Below are 14,703 nucleotides of genomic sequence, written 5' to 3' on the forward strand. Positions count from 1 at the left end.
CAATGCATGATCAGTAAATAATGATAATCGAGCAAAACGATTCACTAGTGATTTCAAAGGGCATGGGAGAAGGGAGGGGGGAACTTGCATATTAAAAGCGCTCAAGCATAGCCCTTGTATTTCCCTACAGGATATGCTGGAATCCTTACCCCGGTGTATATATAAATGCATTATACGCTACAACCTGCCTCGACCGCCCATGTGGCTGAACCAACACCAGCGCCCGTCTGTTGGTGACGACACGCTGGACGTCTCACCCTTACGACAGCACAACTTGTCTCTACCGTTTCTCGTTGCAGCCGGCGTGCTCCGCCTGGTAACCAAATCCGTCACCCCTGATGTTTCAGGAATTACCGCTTCCTTTCATCCTCTCCCCGACTGTCCCTTGATGCTTCATGAATCTCATCGTAAGTCTCCACAAAGGCTACGAGTGCCGGTCAAAGCACTACGTCATGGTTACGTCGCGAACTTATTGACATAAATGCATGTCCGTGGTCAAAATGTTTTCGAAGCGGTTCACAACATCAGAAATGTCACTACGTGGCCAAGGTACAGCGAACAGTAATCAACTATATTAGTCTGCGGAAAGGCGGCTGTGACAACAACGCGGACCTGGGAACTGACGCAAGCAAAACGAGGCTGGACTGGGCTAAACGCACTACGGTTGCCTAAATCAATTACCGAGAGAATCGCTGAAAACTTGCACCTTGTACCACACCAAGCTTTCCACCGCGCACTCGGAAAGCCAAGCCTACTTTGTCACATTCTTCGCGTCTTCGAGATGAGAAAAAAATCTTCTCGGAAAAATAACTGATTATTCACTAAACTGAGGCTTTAAAACAATAACTTCTTTAGAAATCATCACTTTGCGATACTCGCTGAACCAAGGACTTAGAAAACTTCACGGGACATCGAGACCGAGAGGGCTAAAACGTCTGACCATGTGTGTGTGTGCACGCCAACAATCCTGCAAATTAGCCACTTTGCTTTTTGTTAAGTCACGTGCAATATCAGACAAAAAGGAGGTTTGGCCAGTTTAAGTCGCTCGTCCTGAACAAATCTATAAATCCATTTTTGAAGACACGGGGGTGGGGGACAGACTTAATTCATTTCCATGGCGGCAAGTGAAAGAAAAAACTGAGACACAATACCCTTAGCAGTTCACGTTGCTAGATTTCCATGTGTTTCTGGCTAATAACTGCCACCGCCGCCACTACTACATGCTAGTAGTTCCTCGTCATCGCTCTAGGGGGAAACATGAAGCGTATACAATGATGGCTGTAGGTGCTTTTATCCTTAGAGTCAACGAATAGGGTTTTCCACAAAATCGGCTTTAGACGATTGTTTGGAGAAAGTTGACAGACTAAACTCACTAAAGCGATGTGCAAACTTCCCACCAATTACTTCCTCGTTGATTATGGTTTGAGATCGATTTCATACATGGTCAACTTTTCCATGTTATCACGGTGTTTAGAGAACTCGATGGATTTCCTTTCACTAGCACCCATTTTCACCTTGCTTATGGTATCGAAGAGTTTAAAAAGAAAATAAAGCTGAGTTTTATCACCTCTGCAAACAATCTGCTTTCTGTTGCCCGATAAAAGGTCAAGATCATTCTCTGGACAGAAGGTGGATTTTAGTGAAACCCTCCCATGATTCTCTTATGTCAACAACTGAAAATTCCATGTTCTTCAAATAAGTCCCTAATATATGCTATACCTTATGCCTCGTAAACAATATATATAGACAAGCTCGTGGAACAGACAAAACTGAGTGCAGAGTAAGATGACAAATTCGGAGCATCTGGTCAATCGAAATAATAATAGTAATAATAATGATGCTAATGAAAGCCTTTTAAAAATAGAGCAACACAACAATCTCTCACCCACATATGTACGTACGCACGACATAGCGGGATAGGTAATCTTATTTCAACTGGTCAATACGTTTACAAGTGCTCAAGAGTAGCAAGAATGTCAACAAACGGGTAAGAAAGATGGGGGGGAAGAAAAACTGAAGGTCGCCCTACCCTTGCGCTTTTCTAGGTGTGATTTATGAGGAAGCCTGATTACCCTGCAGAGCACTCCTACTTTCCTTGTTGTCTGGCTGCAACCGAGGCTAGTGGCGTACACGTGGCACGCCAACTAATCTACGTCCCCAGTAATGAGTGTGCATAGTGCACAGAACCCCCCTCTCCTTCCAGCGATGTACTCGCTGGTGGCTTTAGGGTACGAGTGGCCCTCTAATCCCAGCCCCTATTGTGAGAAGGTTTAAAGAGACTATCGACCACTTTACACGATGGCTTACTTTTCCCCGTGTTGTTATCAGATGCTGGTGGTATTTTTGAACCTAACTGCTAGTGCGCAGTTTCAGTCGCGACCTCTGTCAGCGTTGTCCTCGGCAAGTTTTGCGCTAATCCTGTCAAAATCTTGACAGCAGGTGCCTGTGGTGACGAGGACGTTGTGACGGGCATCGACACGCGGACATGGAGAGCTTTAACAGCGTTATCCAGCATCATCTGACACATCACAACCTCCCTGCAGTAGCCTTTCAAAACTTGTTTTGTTTCATGACCTGAGATTTACACAGACGACGTAACCACAATCATGACCTGGTGGGCTGGTTAAGAGAAGATTATATGCACCTTTGATAAGCATTTCCCAAAAACAAGTTCGACCCGACAGCAATCCTCGAAGAAAAGCTGCTCAAAGTGAGGAAAGGTGGATCGGAGATGAGCGCTCTACCAGCATCAGTATGTGTATCGTTACTCTTGCCATATTCCTTACACAATGACAATATATAATGTATATTGTATATAATGAAAAATATATATATAATGACAATAGAAGCCTGTTTTGTGCATGCAATTGTGTATGAATTTTAATCGAGCTGCAACTGAATTGCCCTCTGGGATAAATAAAGTCTTATCTGTATGGACGGGCGCGTCTACTACAGAAAAAAAAGTGGTAGAACATAATCCATTTTCACGTTTGCACAGTATTCCAGTTGGGTCTAAAGCAACTGGAAACACTTCTTTCCGAGACCAACGATGTAAAGATGCCTGATCTCACCCGCGTATATGACTTAAGTCACAGGGGTGGGCAAACTACGGCTCGCGGACGTCTTTGGCCCGGCCCGTCTGCCAAAATGTGAAGTGCACTTTTTAAAAATTTCAGCCTCGGTTAATTTTATTTAATTTATCAAGTACAACAGCGTTTGAGATCGGCAGTCCGTAACATTCTAACACAAAGTACAAAGATAACAAATAACACGGCTGACATGTCTGATGTCGTTAGAATTAGCGGCGGCTGCCTTCAAAAGAAAGGCTGGTTTTTAAGTTTTACTGTGAGCAAATTCAAACAACTTTACACAATAAATCCGCTAAGTGAACGTCATTATGTACTTATTTGTTGTCCACTCCATTATCAGTAGGTATCTTGTGTAATCACCTGGCCTTTTTGGTATTTTACAGGCCTACTGCATAGCTTAGAATTTTTTAGACCGGCCCGCAAAAAAAGAAAACTTTGCCCACCCCTGCTAAAGTCATCAGTGTGTGACGTTCTCTTGCATGCCCCCAGACTTCAGAACAGATAACCACAGGACAAAACCAAGCTGATGGAGCAGGGAATCGCCGTCTGGTTGTGTAGACGTTGTGTCGCTATTTTCAAATCGCTTCCGGCGAATCATTGAGCCAGCAGCCTGCTAGCCAGATTTGGTGGATCTCGTTTTATTGTCCTATCATGAGATCTCCCCTCCCCTCGTCGTTCTCCCTGACAATGAGTTCTGAGAAACTGTACATAACTCTTGGCCGACTCGAAGGAATGGTAAGGGAAAAACAAGCCCTAGATAAGACTAAATTGTAATAGCTCTGAAAATAAACATCGACTGCCACACCAAGTCGCCATAATGTCTTGTGTCATTTTTTCCCTTTTGTTTGGTTATTTTGTACACAGATGTACCACGTAGTGCATGTGTCATTTACAAGTGATTGGTGATTGTAAACAGAGTAGTGTCCACTATTAAGAAATATTACTCGTGCAAAGTCACTGGAAATAAATTATCTTATCCGATTAGCCTGGTAAACCGGAAACTAGTATAGCTTCTTGAAAAGATAGAAGGAAGAGAGGCAGGTTGACAGGCACGTTAAAAAAAAAAAAATGTCAGCATCTTTCTCGGGTGCAAATAACGGCTGCAAGTGAAGGCGATTTTTGTGCGTGTGTAAACGTCTCAGTGGCTGTCAAGGTAGCTGACGTCACACTTCCGAAGGCTCCCGAAGTTTTCCCCTTCACTGAGACGTTTACAAAACCAATCAGCGGCCTGGACATGCTCTTTAATGGATGTACCTCGTGGAGCTTTTTAAGTACCTGTAAGACTAACTCCTTTCGCTTCGTTACAAACAAAAACCGTTTACTGCAGGAGCTGATCTACCTTTTGAAGAAACGCCCCATGTGCGTGCCGCAATGATACCGGTGGCCTTTCAAGCCTGTCGCGCTAGGAAAATCATTTGATTCCTGCCTATCGCACATCGTTTTATGAAGAGACAAGAGCGCGCACATCTATTCCACATTTTTAGAATGCCATGACGGAATTAGTGGGCCGAGACGGTCAACAGCGAACATAAGAGAATATAAAAATCGACGGTATATGACCCGTTTTTTATTTTTCACATAACTATGAAATATGATACATTCTTAAGAATTTGCGTTATTGGGGATCCTTCGTACATTCACACACATTAGAAGAAACAAAATCTCCATGCTCCCGGTAATGCAGTCCTTTTCTTTCGGCACCGCACTTGCCGATATTGCCACACTGCAACCACAAACAAGACGCACGCGCAGAGAGGACACTGCATCAAAGAACATATGAGGTGCCCGCCTAAACCTCAAGATGAACTACGCCACACTAAATTGGCGACAGAGAAGGGAAAAGGGGGGTTTCACGGCTAAAATGGTAAGCTGCAGACGACGACACCCGTCTGCACACCCCCACCGGATGGATGGTGCGTGCTGGGCATTTTATGTCGACCCCACCCTCTCTTCACTTTTGTACTTGCGTTTAATCAATTTGCAGAACACAACCCTCCCAACCCACAAGACGGCACGTTATCCTTGTTCCACATCTGTGGCTTTGCGACAGCACAGAAGTAGCAACATTAAATAAAGAGGTCAGTAGAAGCTCCCCTCCCACCCAAAATGGAGAATGTGTTCAACTGAAACAAAACGATAACCACATAATGGCCAGGTTAGCAATCCACTTGGCTAGACTATACAAACTGCTGGCAAAACTAACCTGGAACATGCTGACTAGAAGATTACTTTATAGTACTTTATAGCTGAAGAAAAGTGCGCTTTATGGATGGGGAGACAGGATGTATAAGGGGGAGTGAGACTGCGGCTAATGGAGGGGGCACAAAAAAGAGAGTGCTAGCGAGTCTAGCACAGTAGTAGAAAATGTGGAGATCAAGACTTCCTTTTTTTCTAGTAAGGCAATAACCTTAATTACCCCCTTGATGGAAAAGGAAGGGGCCAAGAGGTGTAAAATTACACGTGCAGCGGCAAAGGACTTGCAGGTGACAGAGCTAACACTCACATTTAACATTAACTGCCAGAACTGCAACGAAAACATGACAAAGTAGCATGCAATGCAATAGGTGAATGTAAGCAAGAGTTTCTTGCGGGCTTTAGGTATGTCTAGGCAAAAGATTTCAAAACCCTGGCCGAAGCCTCCCTACTTCAAACTCACTACTCACCAAGCCTTCCACCAACAATGTCACACACCGACAATGACAGTCTCAAAATAGAAAACAAAACATAAACAGTTAACAACAATGCAACCTTTTAGCAATATAGTAACCAACTTTCTGTCTAGAATGGTATGTTCAAGCATGGTCTGGCCTGTACCCTCAGCTACAGGTCTGCATGGTCAGAAGACTGATACTAATGGCTCTGGTACTGCCAATCAGGCAATGGAGACTGCAGAGTCAATCTAGCACCGCTATTGATCACAAATCTGTTGCTGAGGGTTCACCACTTCAAAGCATGGAGCCTGCACAGACACGAAAACAGTGTACTGCCCCACTATCACTTTCCCCACGCACCCAATTCAGTCTTTTGTCACAGTCAGTAAGCTAGTGTGCAGTCACTATTGAAAGAGAACATCTGAAGATGGCTGGAATTAGTGGAAGTGGAAGAGAAATAGCTGGAAGAATGCTGACCACAACAATCTGCAGACCTGAGCATTTGTGTAACTGGCATGCTTAGAAATTTTAATTTCAGACAAATCAACTTTACCTATGTGAACTGTAACAAATCTCTGCTCACAAAACAGTTGTGGCACAAATTTGGAGTTGTCATCAGGCCAATGACAGCTTTCAAGCCATTCAACCTAGTCAATGTTTACTACCTTTACAGCATCCATTTCTAACAAAAGACAACTGTAACTTTGATTACAATACTGGCATTATGCATGATATTCCTGTTTTCACGCAAACAATCATTAACAATTACTATCTAGCATTTTAAACGACAAAGAAACATACTTGACCATGCACTATGAATTCCTCTTACTGTCTGTCCACGAAGGCAAAAATACCACACTACACACCACACTGCCTTGTGAAAGTTATATTACAGAAGAAGAGATTAAGCATGACAATAATAACAAGACTGCAAACATTTTCACTAATATTCCTAAACACATAATGCAGGCTGTTGTACAGTCTGTCTTAACTAAAAATAAAAATACAAGGAAAATACTGTTCATACTATTTCAATTTTTCTTTGACTGTTGATGTTATATATTTGAAACATAAACTGTATCATTATTTTATCATTATTTCTCATTCGACAACTAGAAATAATGCAAGGAATGAAAAGTTAGCCTTGGATGAGTTTAACAGCAGAAAGCCAATATAAATGTACAATGAAAAAAAACAACAAACCACCTGATAACATTCACACAAGTGAGCAGCACAAAGGGTTGAGAAACATCTTGCAAAATTAAATGAGACAGATGAATTACTTTTGTGGTATAAAATATTTTTAATTGCTCACAGGAGACCTCTTACATTCTTGCAAGTTCACAATCATCTGATGGTATGTTTTATCATTTACAATACTGAGTATACTTGATTTAAAAAAAAAAAACTGGCACACATGAACGAAATGCATATTTTCTGCATGGCATTAAAAAATCCCAACTCAGTATTATGTTCTTTGTGGTCCTATGCTCCTCGAGGAGTAACAAGGAATAAACTAAGCTATTAAGTTCTTCAGCGCTTTGTTGTAGTGTAAGTCTTAACGTTAAAAAAAAAGGAAAGAAAACTGAAGATTACAACTGAAAATATTGAGACAAATTATATTGTTAAGGTCCAAAATGTTTTAGAAGGGTTATCTACTAATATGCTACGAAAGAGGACACTTTTAAAAAATAACAACACTACTATACTGTATTTCAGGAATATTTTGTATGAAACATCATGAAAAATAGTTTCAGACTGGCGCTGTTAGGCACACCTTATTGTGTACAGAAAAACAAATACCTGCAAAACAAACTACATGATTATGCACCACAACTCCTGGGCCTTTGCTAATCTCCCTGTGGCTGTATCTTCTTCCACATTTTTTAGCCATAGAGTAATAAGATGTGGTTGGCACAAATTTGTTATAATAATTTTTCATATATTCATTCCTAGATATGTTCTATTTCAGAAACCTGGCTAAAATGAAAATATGGCTAAATCTGCTAATTCTGAGGCAGCTGAAGACGCATCAGCAGAACAAAAATGACTCTAAACTTGTGTATACATCCACATGCAGATATTTCTGGTAACTAATAATGATAATGATGATAATCAGAAGACTGTTGAGCATTATACCCTAGCAAAAGCTAGGCTCATCATACTTTATAAAGTAGCAAAATTTCAAAAGAGGTAAAAGTAATAAGAATAAAATCTAGAGCAGTGGTTCTTAACCTTTTTTGAGGTACCGAACCCACAAGTTTCATATGCACATTCACCAAACCCTTCTTTAGTTTCATATGCACATTCACCAAACCCTTCTTTAGTGTCATCACGAATTGCGGGTATGTCTTAACCTCCGTGGCGGAGGCTCCACCAAACCCCTGAGACCGACTCACCGAACCCCTAGGGTTCGATTGAACCCCTGTTAAGAACCACTGATCTAGAGTAAGATATGTACAGTGGAACCTCTGTTAACCACCACAATCCGTTCTGGAAAGTTGCTCGGCATTTGAGATGTTCATTATCTGAAATAATTTTCCCCAAAAGAAATAAAGGAAATAGATTTAATTGGTTCCCAGCCCCTGCTGACTCGCTAATATTTTAAAGTTACAGGCTATATACCCTTGTGGGATGCTTGCTAGCAAGCATTGTAAGAATAGGGTCCCTGCCATCCAGCCAGGCATGTCGTAAGAGACGACTAAGCTGGACACCTCACCTAGAGGTAAATTAGGTTATGGTAGGACTAACAAACCTACCATGTAAAAAAATAGATGTTACAGAAACCAATACCAGAATACTCGTTACGGATGGCGAAGGTAATGAAGCACGCCAGGTGACTGGACTTATGACGGACAACAGCCAAACCCGAGAGGGAGCTGGTGCCCTGACAGTGGATTTACTCACGCCGAAGCAAAAGTTGAGGGTGGGGTACTGGAACGTCCAGACCTTGCACCAGACTGGCAGGATGCTCCATCTAGTCAAGGAGTTTGACAACTACAACTTGGACATCCTGGGAGTCAGTGAGGTCAGATGGACCGGCACGGGAAAGAGGAGACTAGCGTCAGGACATACCATCTTGTTCTCAGGAAGATCAGACGCTCAGCACTCTGAAGGAGTAGCACTACTCCTCAACAAGAAAACGGAAAAGGCACTGCTGGAATAGAAGCCTTATGGACCCAGGCTTTTGAGAGCAAGATTCCATTCAAAGCACACCAAGCTGACAGTGCTGGCTTGCTATGCACCAACAAGACTTCGAGGCAGAAGACAAGAATGCTTTTTACGATAAGCTCCAGGCAGCCTCAGAGAGCGTTCGAGCCCACGATATGTTGCGAATCATCGGCGACCTCAATGCCAAGGTAGGAAGTGACAACACCTGCAGGGAGCATGTCATAGGCAAGCATGGAATTGGTACCATCAATGACAACGGAGAGAGACTGGCAGACTTTTGTGAAGAAAACAACCTACTGATTGGAGGCACATTCTTCCAACACAAAGACATCCACAAGACAACGTGGACATCACCAGATGGGATCATAAAGAACCAGATAGACCATGTCATCATCAATCGAAGATGGAGGAGCTCACTTCAAGATGTTAGAGCCTACAGAGGAGCAGACGTTGCCAGTGACCACATTCTTGTGATAGTCGCAGTTTCTCTGAAGCTATGGCGATCACGAGGAAAATAGGCACGACAGCAGAGAGTGGACTCCAGCAAACTGAAAGATCCAGCCAGCAAACGGGCCTTTGCTATGGAAGTAAAGAACAGGCTCCAGGCACTAGGAGACCAACAAGAGATGACCTTAGACGACTTCAATCGAGTCTTACAGGAAACAGGAGAGAAAATACTGGGCTTCCAACGGAAGAAGAAAGAACAGTGGATCATAGAACAGACATGGAAGAAGATAGATAAGAGAAAGTCAGCCAACCAAAAAAATCAACAGCACTAGATCCAAACGCCTGAAGGAACAACACAGACAAAGATATACAAAACTAAACAAAGAGGTAAAGAAGATGACAAAAAAAAACAAAAAAAAGAGACTACATAGAGAAATTGGCAGATGAAGCAAAAAAAGCAGCAAGGAAAAATGACCTGAAGACACTGTACAAGATAAACAAACAGCTAAACAATGTGTGTAAGAACAGTGATGTGCCAGTGAAAGACATGAACGGTAATGTTATCAAGTGAGAGGCAGGAAAACTACAGCACTGGTGGGAGCATTTTGAGTCAGTTCTGAACAGACCAGATTCCCCTAAGCTTGCAGATATCCAGCCAGAAGTTATAGAACTTGACATCTGCACAGACCGCCAAGCCTGGAAGAAGTGACAGCACCAATCAAGACAATGAAGAGTGCCAAAGCACCAGGGACAGATGGAATAACAGCAGAGATGTTGAAAGCAGATGTGAATGTGACAGCTCCCATACTGACTGAAATCTTCAGGCAAATTTGGGAATCAGGGCAGCTCCCTGATGCGTGGAAGACAGGGCTCATCTTCAAATTACCCAAGAAAGGAGATCTTGGAGACTGCAATAATTGGAGGCGCATAACACTTCTTTACCTCACCAGCAAGGTCTTTAGTAAGATTTGTTTTGTCGAGACTGACGGCAACTCTTGAGAAAGACCTCCGACCACAGCAAGCAGGATTTCGCCCTGGGCGATCCTGCTCTGAACACATCTTCATTCTGCGACAGATTCTGAAGCAGAGCACCAAGTGGAACACGCCACTGTACATCAATTTCATCGACCTGGAGAAGGCTTTTGACAGCATTCCCCGGAGTCCTTATGGCATTATGGAGTCCCTGCAAAACTTGTTCAGGTCATTGCAATGCTGTACAGTGATTTCAAATCCCAGGTTGTCTGTGACACGGAGCTCACAGACCCCTTCAACAGTACTGGGGTGAAGCAGGGCTGCATTCTGTCGCTGTTCCTTTTCAGCCTGGTCATGGACTGGATCACGAAGACTTCCAAGAAAGTGAGAGGAGAGGGATCAGATGGACCATGACTACGACATCAACAACAACGCTGATGACATTGCTCTGTTGTCACATCGCCGCCAAGACATGCAGAAAAAAAACAAATGCCTTCTCAACAGCTGGAAACCTTGGCTTGAAGGTCAGTGCAAAGAAAATGAACAGCATGAGAGTGAACACCAGAGTCCAAGACAGCATCAAACTAAATGGAGAAGAGAATGAGGAAGTTGACTGTTTCACCTATCTTGGGTCCAAAATGTCAAACACCAAGGATGCGGAGGTGGAGATTCGATCCCGACTAGTGAAAGCATGGAAGGCAAACACCATCAGTCAGAAGATCAAGCTGAGAATCTTCAGTCAAATGTGATCAGCACCCTTCTTTACGGATCAGAATCATGGAAGATGACCTAAACCATCAGTAACAAGCTTGACATCTTCCAAAACAGATACCTCAGGCGCATACTTAAAGGGATACTCAAGGCTTGTGATAAGGCTGTGGCGATGGTCAAACGTTTCAAAAATATATTTAGCTACAATTACAGAGCACGAGAGCAATACAAGAGAAATAAAGGATTCGTTTCTCACTTAATTACCACTTATTAGCACTATTTCCATTGCCGATGTTTATAAAAATCGAAAAAATCCAGTGAAATCGACCCTTGTGTCCTTCTGCCCAGTAACCACGATATCTTCCCAAGATGATAAAGCAGAGGAGTCTCCTTATGACATCAGTCGCCTTATGACGTCACACGCACAGGAAGTGTCTGTGGTCATTGCGAAGATTTGTCGTCGTCTTTTTATTCGTATGACGCACTCTGTTTGTAAGGCTCTGTCTTTCGGAAACTGATAAAAAGAAAATTTTGAATCTTTTTCCATCTTTTCGTGGCAATCGGGTGCAGCACATTCTCTAGGTATGGTTCTACACTATGGAAACAACACGTCATAGGGTCACTTGACAGAGAACGAGACTTCGTGGAAGCAAAAAAAAGAGTCCCATGTAATTTCTCTCATTAAACACAACATTCTACTAAAAACCTTCAAAGTTTTCTACATGAACACATAAAAATATAAACACATATAAATAGACGAGATTTAAATTTATCCTACTCTTTATGAGATTCTAAGCAGTTTTATTTTGCCTTTAGAATCCCTTTAACATCTTTTGGCCAAATACCATCACCAATGAAGAAGTCCACCGAAAAACTGAAACCGAGTCCATCACCACGCAGGTTCTACAAAGGACTGGACATGTGCTCCACCAGCAGACAGCAGACCTCTCCAGAGTCGCCCTACAATGGACTCCAGAAGACCAAAGAAAACGAGGCCGCTCAAAGGAAACTTGGAGAAGAACAGTGGAAAGGGAGATGAAAGGAAAGGGCTGGACATAGAGTCATCTAGAGCGGGTTTCAGCAGATCAACATCGGTGGCGGACTATGGTTGAGGCCTTATGTGCAACCTGATGCACGAAGAGGATTAGACAGATAGATAGACAGGCTATATAGGTATTTTTTTTAATGAGAACAGTTATAATACAATATGAATAGAGTTAAATAAACACAAAAACATTAACGAAAGCATTTAAACATAAGAAAACTTGCAGTTTTGGGGGCATGGGTGGATGGAGGTGTGGGAAGGAGGGGGTGGAATTACTGCTTGGATTCCCCCTCCATAAGCGCATGTGACATTGTAAAATCGTGGAAGGAACTTCCTTTTCCTGTCGCTCTGAGGTTGAAGGAAAAAACTTGTCCACTGTCTGTTGCTTCTGCCTTGTTTATAACACTTTTGGGTAATATGACATCACATTATCATTGAATATGTTTAGGCTCATATTGCCTATCGCACTGTTAGGGAAAGACTTCTACAAACAATTGCCAATCCCCCCCACTTCACACACATTTCTTTAATCACAAAATTTACTACATAAGAAAGATAACGAACTATCGATCGTAACTGTATCTCGAGCGCGAACGATGCTTGGTCTGACATGCTAGTCGGTCACGTGTGGATGACGTGGCTGTTCGTTATCCGAAGTTTTGTTCGTTATCCGGTGCGAATTTTTTACAAAATTTTTGTTCCTTATCCGAAATGTTTGCTATCTGAGGCATTCGCTAGCCGAAGTTCCACTGTACATAACTATGACGCTAAACAATAACTTACTAAACAGAAACATTTTGGAAATGTGTACACTGTACTGTAGTGAACTAATGTTTGACAGAAGAATGTTATGACCCTTAGTAACAAAATTTATTTCCACTTTAATAATTTATCCATTTTAAAAATATTTTTAAGGGCAGTTTTGTGCCAATAAATCTAAGGCAGCATTGTTTAATGAACAATAATTGTGCTATCAATACTACACAGATTTAAGATATCCCCTTCCATGGCATAGAGGAATTAATGTTTTGAGCGGAGCCAGCTATATATATATACTGTAAACAGATGCCACATACTGAGAAAGAACAGCATGTCTGAGATCTAAATCCAGAGCAGCCAATCCTCACTATATTGGTGACAGGTGCACCATCAGACCATCTTTCATGTCATAAAATAAACACATTATAAGTATTATTTATTACATATATTGACATTTCTTCACGAATGTTAATACCAATATCAGTGTTAATATATCAAGCTAACATTTGTACCTGTACCTGATATTATACTTTAGTTCTTCATCCTTTCTTTTTCTAGCTGGTAGTAAAAGTCTACATAAAACTGACATCAGTGGTGCCAATACTGAAAAACGGCTAATTTGCTGGTTGCAATGATCAGAAGTATTTTAGAAATATTTGGTAGTCATACACGTTAAAGAAAAGTTTAAAATGTGGGTATTTTGTTGAAACAGTTGGCACAAAACTTACAGCTTATTTTTCAGGTCTGCTTATCTGATGATAAATGTAAGTTCTTGACTTTTTTCTCCCATAAAGACGATGATAATACTGCAAGCTGCAGTACTCAAGACAATCAAAACGTAAGAACAAAGAAGTGCAATAAAGGGCAAACTAACAAATAATAATTTCTTCTAATTTAAATAAAAAGGAGAGACTACGACAGGACGGGAAGACACACGTCCAGCAAAACCACTGTCGATAAAACAATATCTGCAAAAATACTGCGACGACAGACGACTGAGCTGTTAGGCGAATGTTTAACATCCTAACTTCTGTGACATCACTTACCTCCTAGTCTTGAACTGTGAGTTAGTCCTCATTCATAAGGCAGACAGAAATACAGTTAAATTAAACAAGACAGGCACTGACAAATTATGTTCTTAGATATGTCCAATCCTTGCATGACGTCGACGAGAAATCCTTTTTCCCGTCAGCCATATTGGACTAAATGTAAATGACCTTTCATGAAATAATAATACGCGCTGCGCGAAATATAGAGCGGGATAAGGAAGAAGATTTAGAAAAATAAACTGCCATGACATTTTATTATCCATTGAATATTTCAACGCATACATAATATAGCAAATTTCCTAAATTCGAAAGTAAATGAATTTGTAGCTAGTAGTTGTATTGATTTTAAAAGCTTCTAATGTGTATTATTTCTTCGATATCAAGCAATTGGTATTCGTCATAAATGTCAGATAACTCGATCAACTGTTTAAATTAGTGAAACAATATGCTGGAATCAGTTTCATTTATAAAGCAAAATATGTGACATTAAAATTGCATCAACCATCAAGAGTATTTATCGGGGCATGAAGTTTATAGACGGCGAAGACAATTGCCTACACTTAATTTTACATATAGCTACTTACATTACAAACGAGAATGCAGGGCATATAGCCTTAAATACATGATTAAAAGACTGCGGTGAAGTTGAGTTGTCATGTATTTAACGCATATGTCAGGTATTTAACTGTCTCCATAATTAATGTTTCATTCATCAAGGTTAACGATAGAGATAAAACAGTTTGTTTTAAGAATACGTAATTAAATGAATAATTGTCGATTTGTTTACGTTACATATTGCGGTTTAAGAC

At 41.4% G+C, this 14,703-nt stretch overlaps 1 protein-coding gene across 1 annotated transcript in view; it reads right to left on the bottom strand.

Moving 5' to 3' along the window:
• LOC112553734 (C-myc promoter-binding protein-like) overlaps positions 1-14,062 on the bottom strand; it is a 69,341-nt gene extending 55,279 nt beyond the window's left edge. Inside the window, 1 exon segment of the mRNA XM_025221148.1 lies at positions 13,892-14,062. The gene's annotated coding sequence lies outside the window, so the exon portion shown is untranslated.
• Positions 14,063-14,703: the final 641 nt, after the last annotated feature.

Source organism: Pomacea canaliculata, linkage group LG13 (assembly GCF_003073045.1).
Source record: "Pomacea canaliculata isolate SZHN2017 linkage group LG13, ASM307304v1, whole genome shotgun sequence".
Lineage (NCBI taxonomy): Eukaryota > Metazoa > Mollusca > Gastropoda > Architaenioglossa > Ampullariidae > Pomacea > Pomacea canaliculata.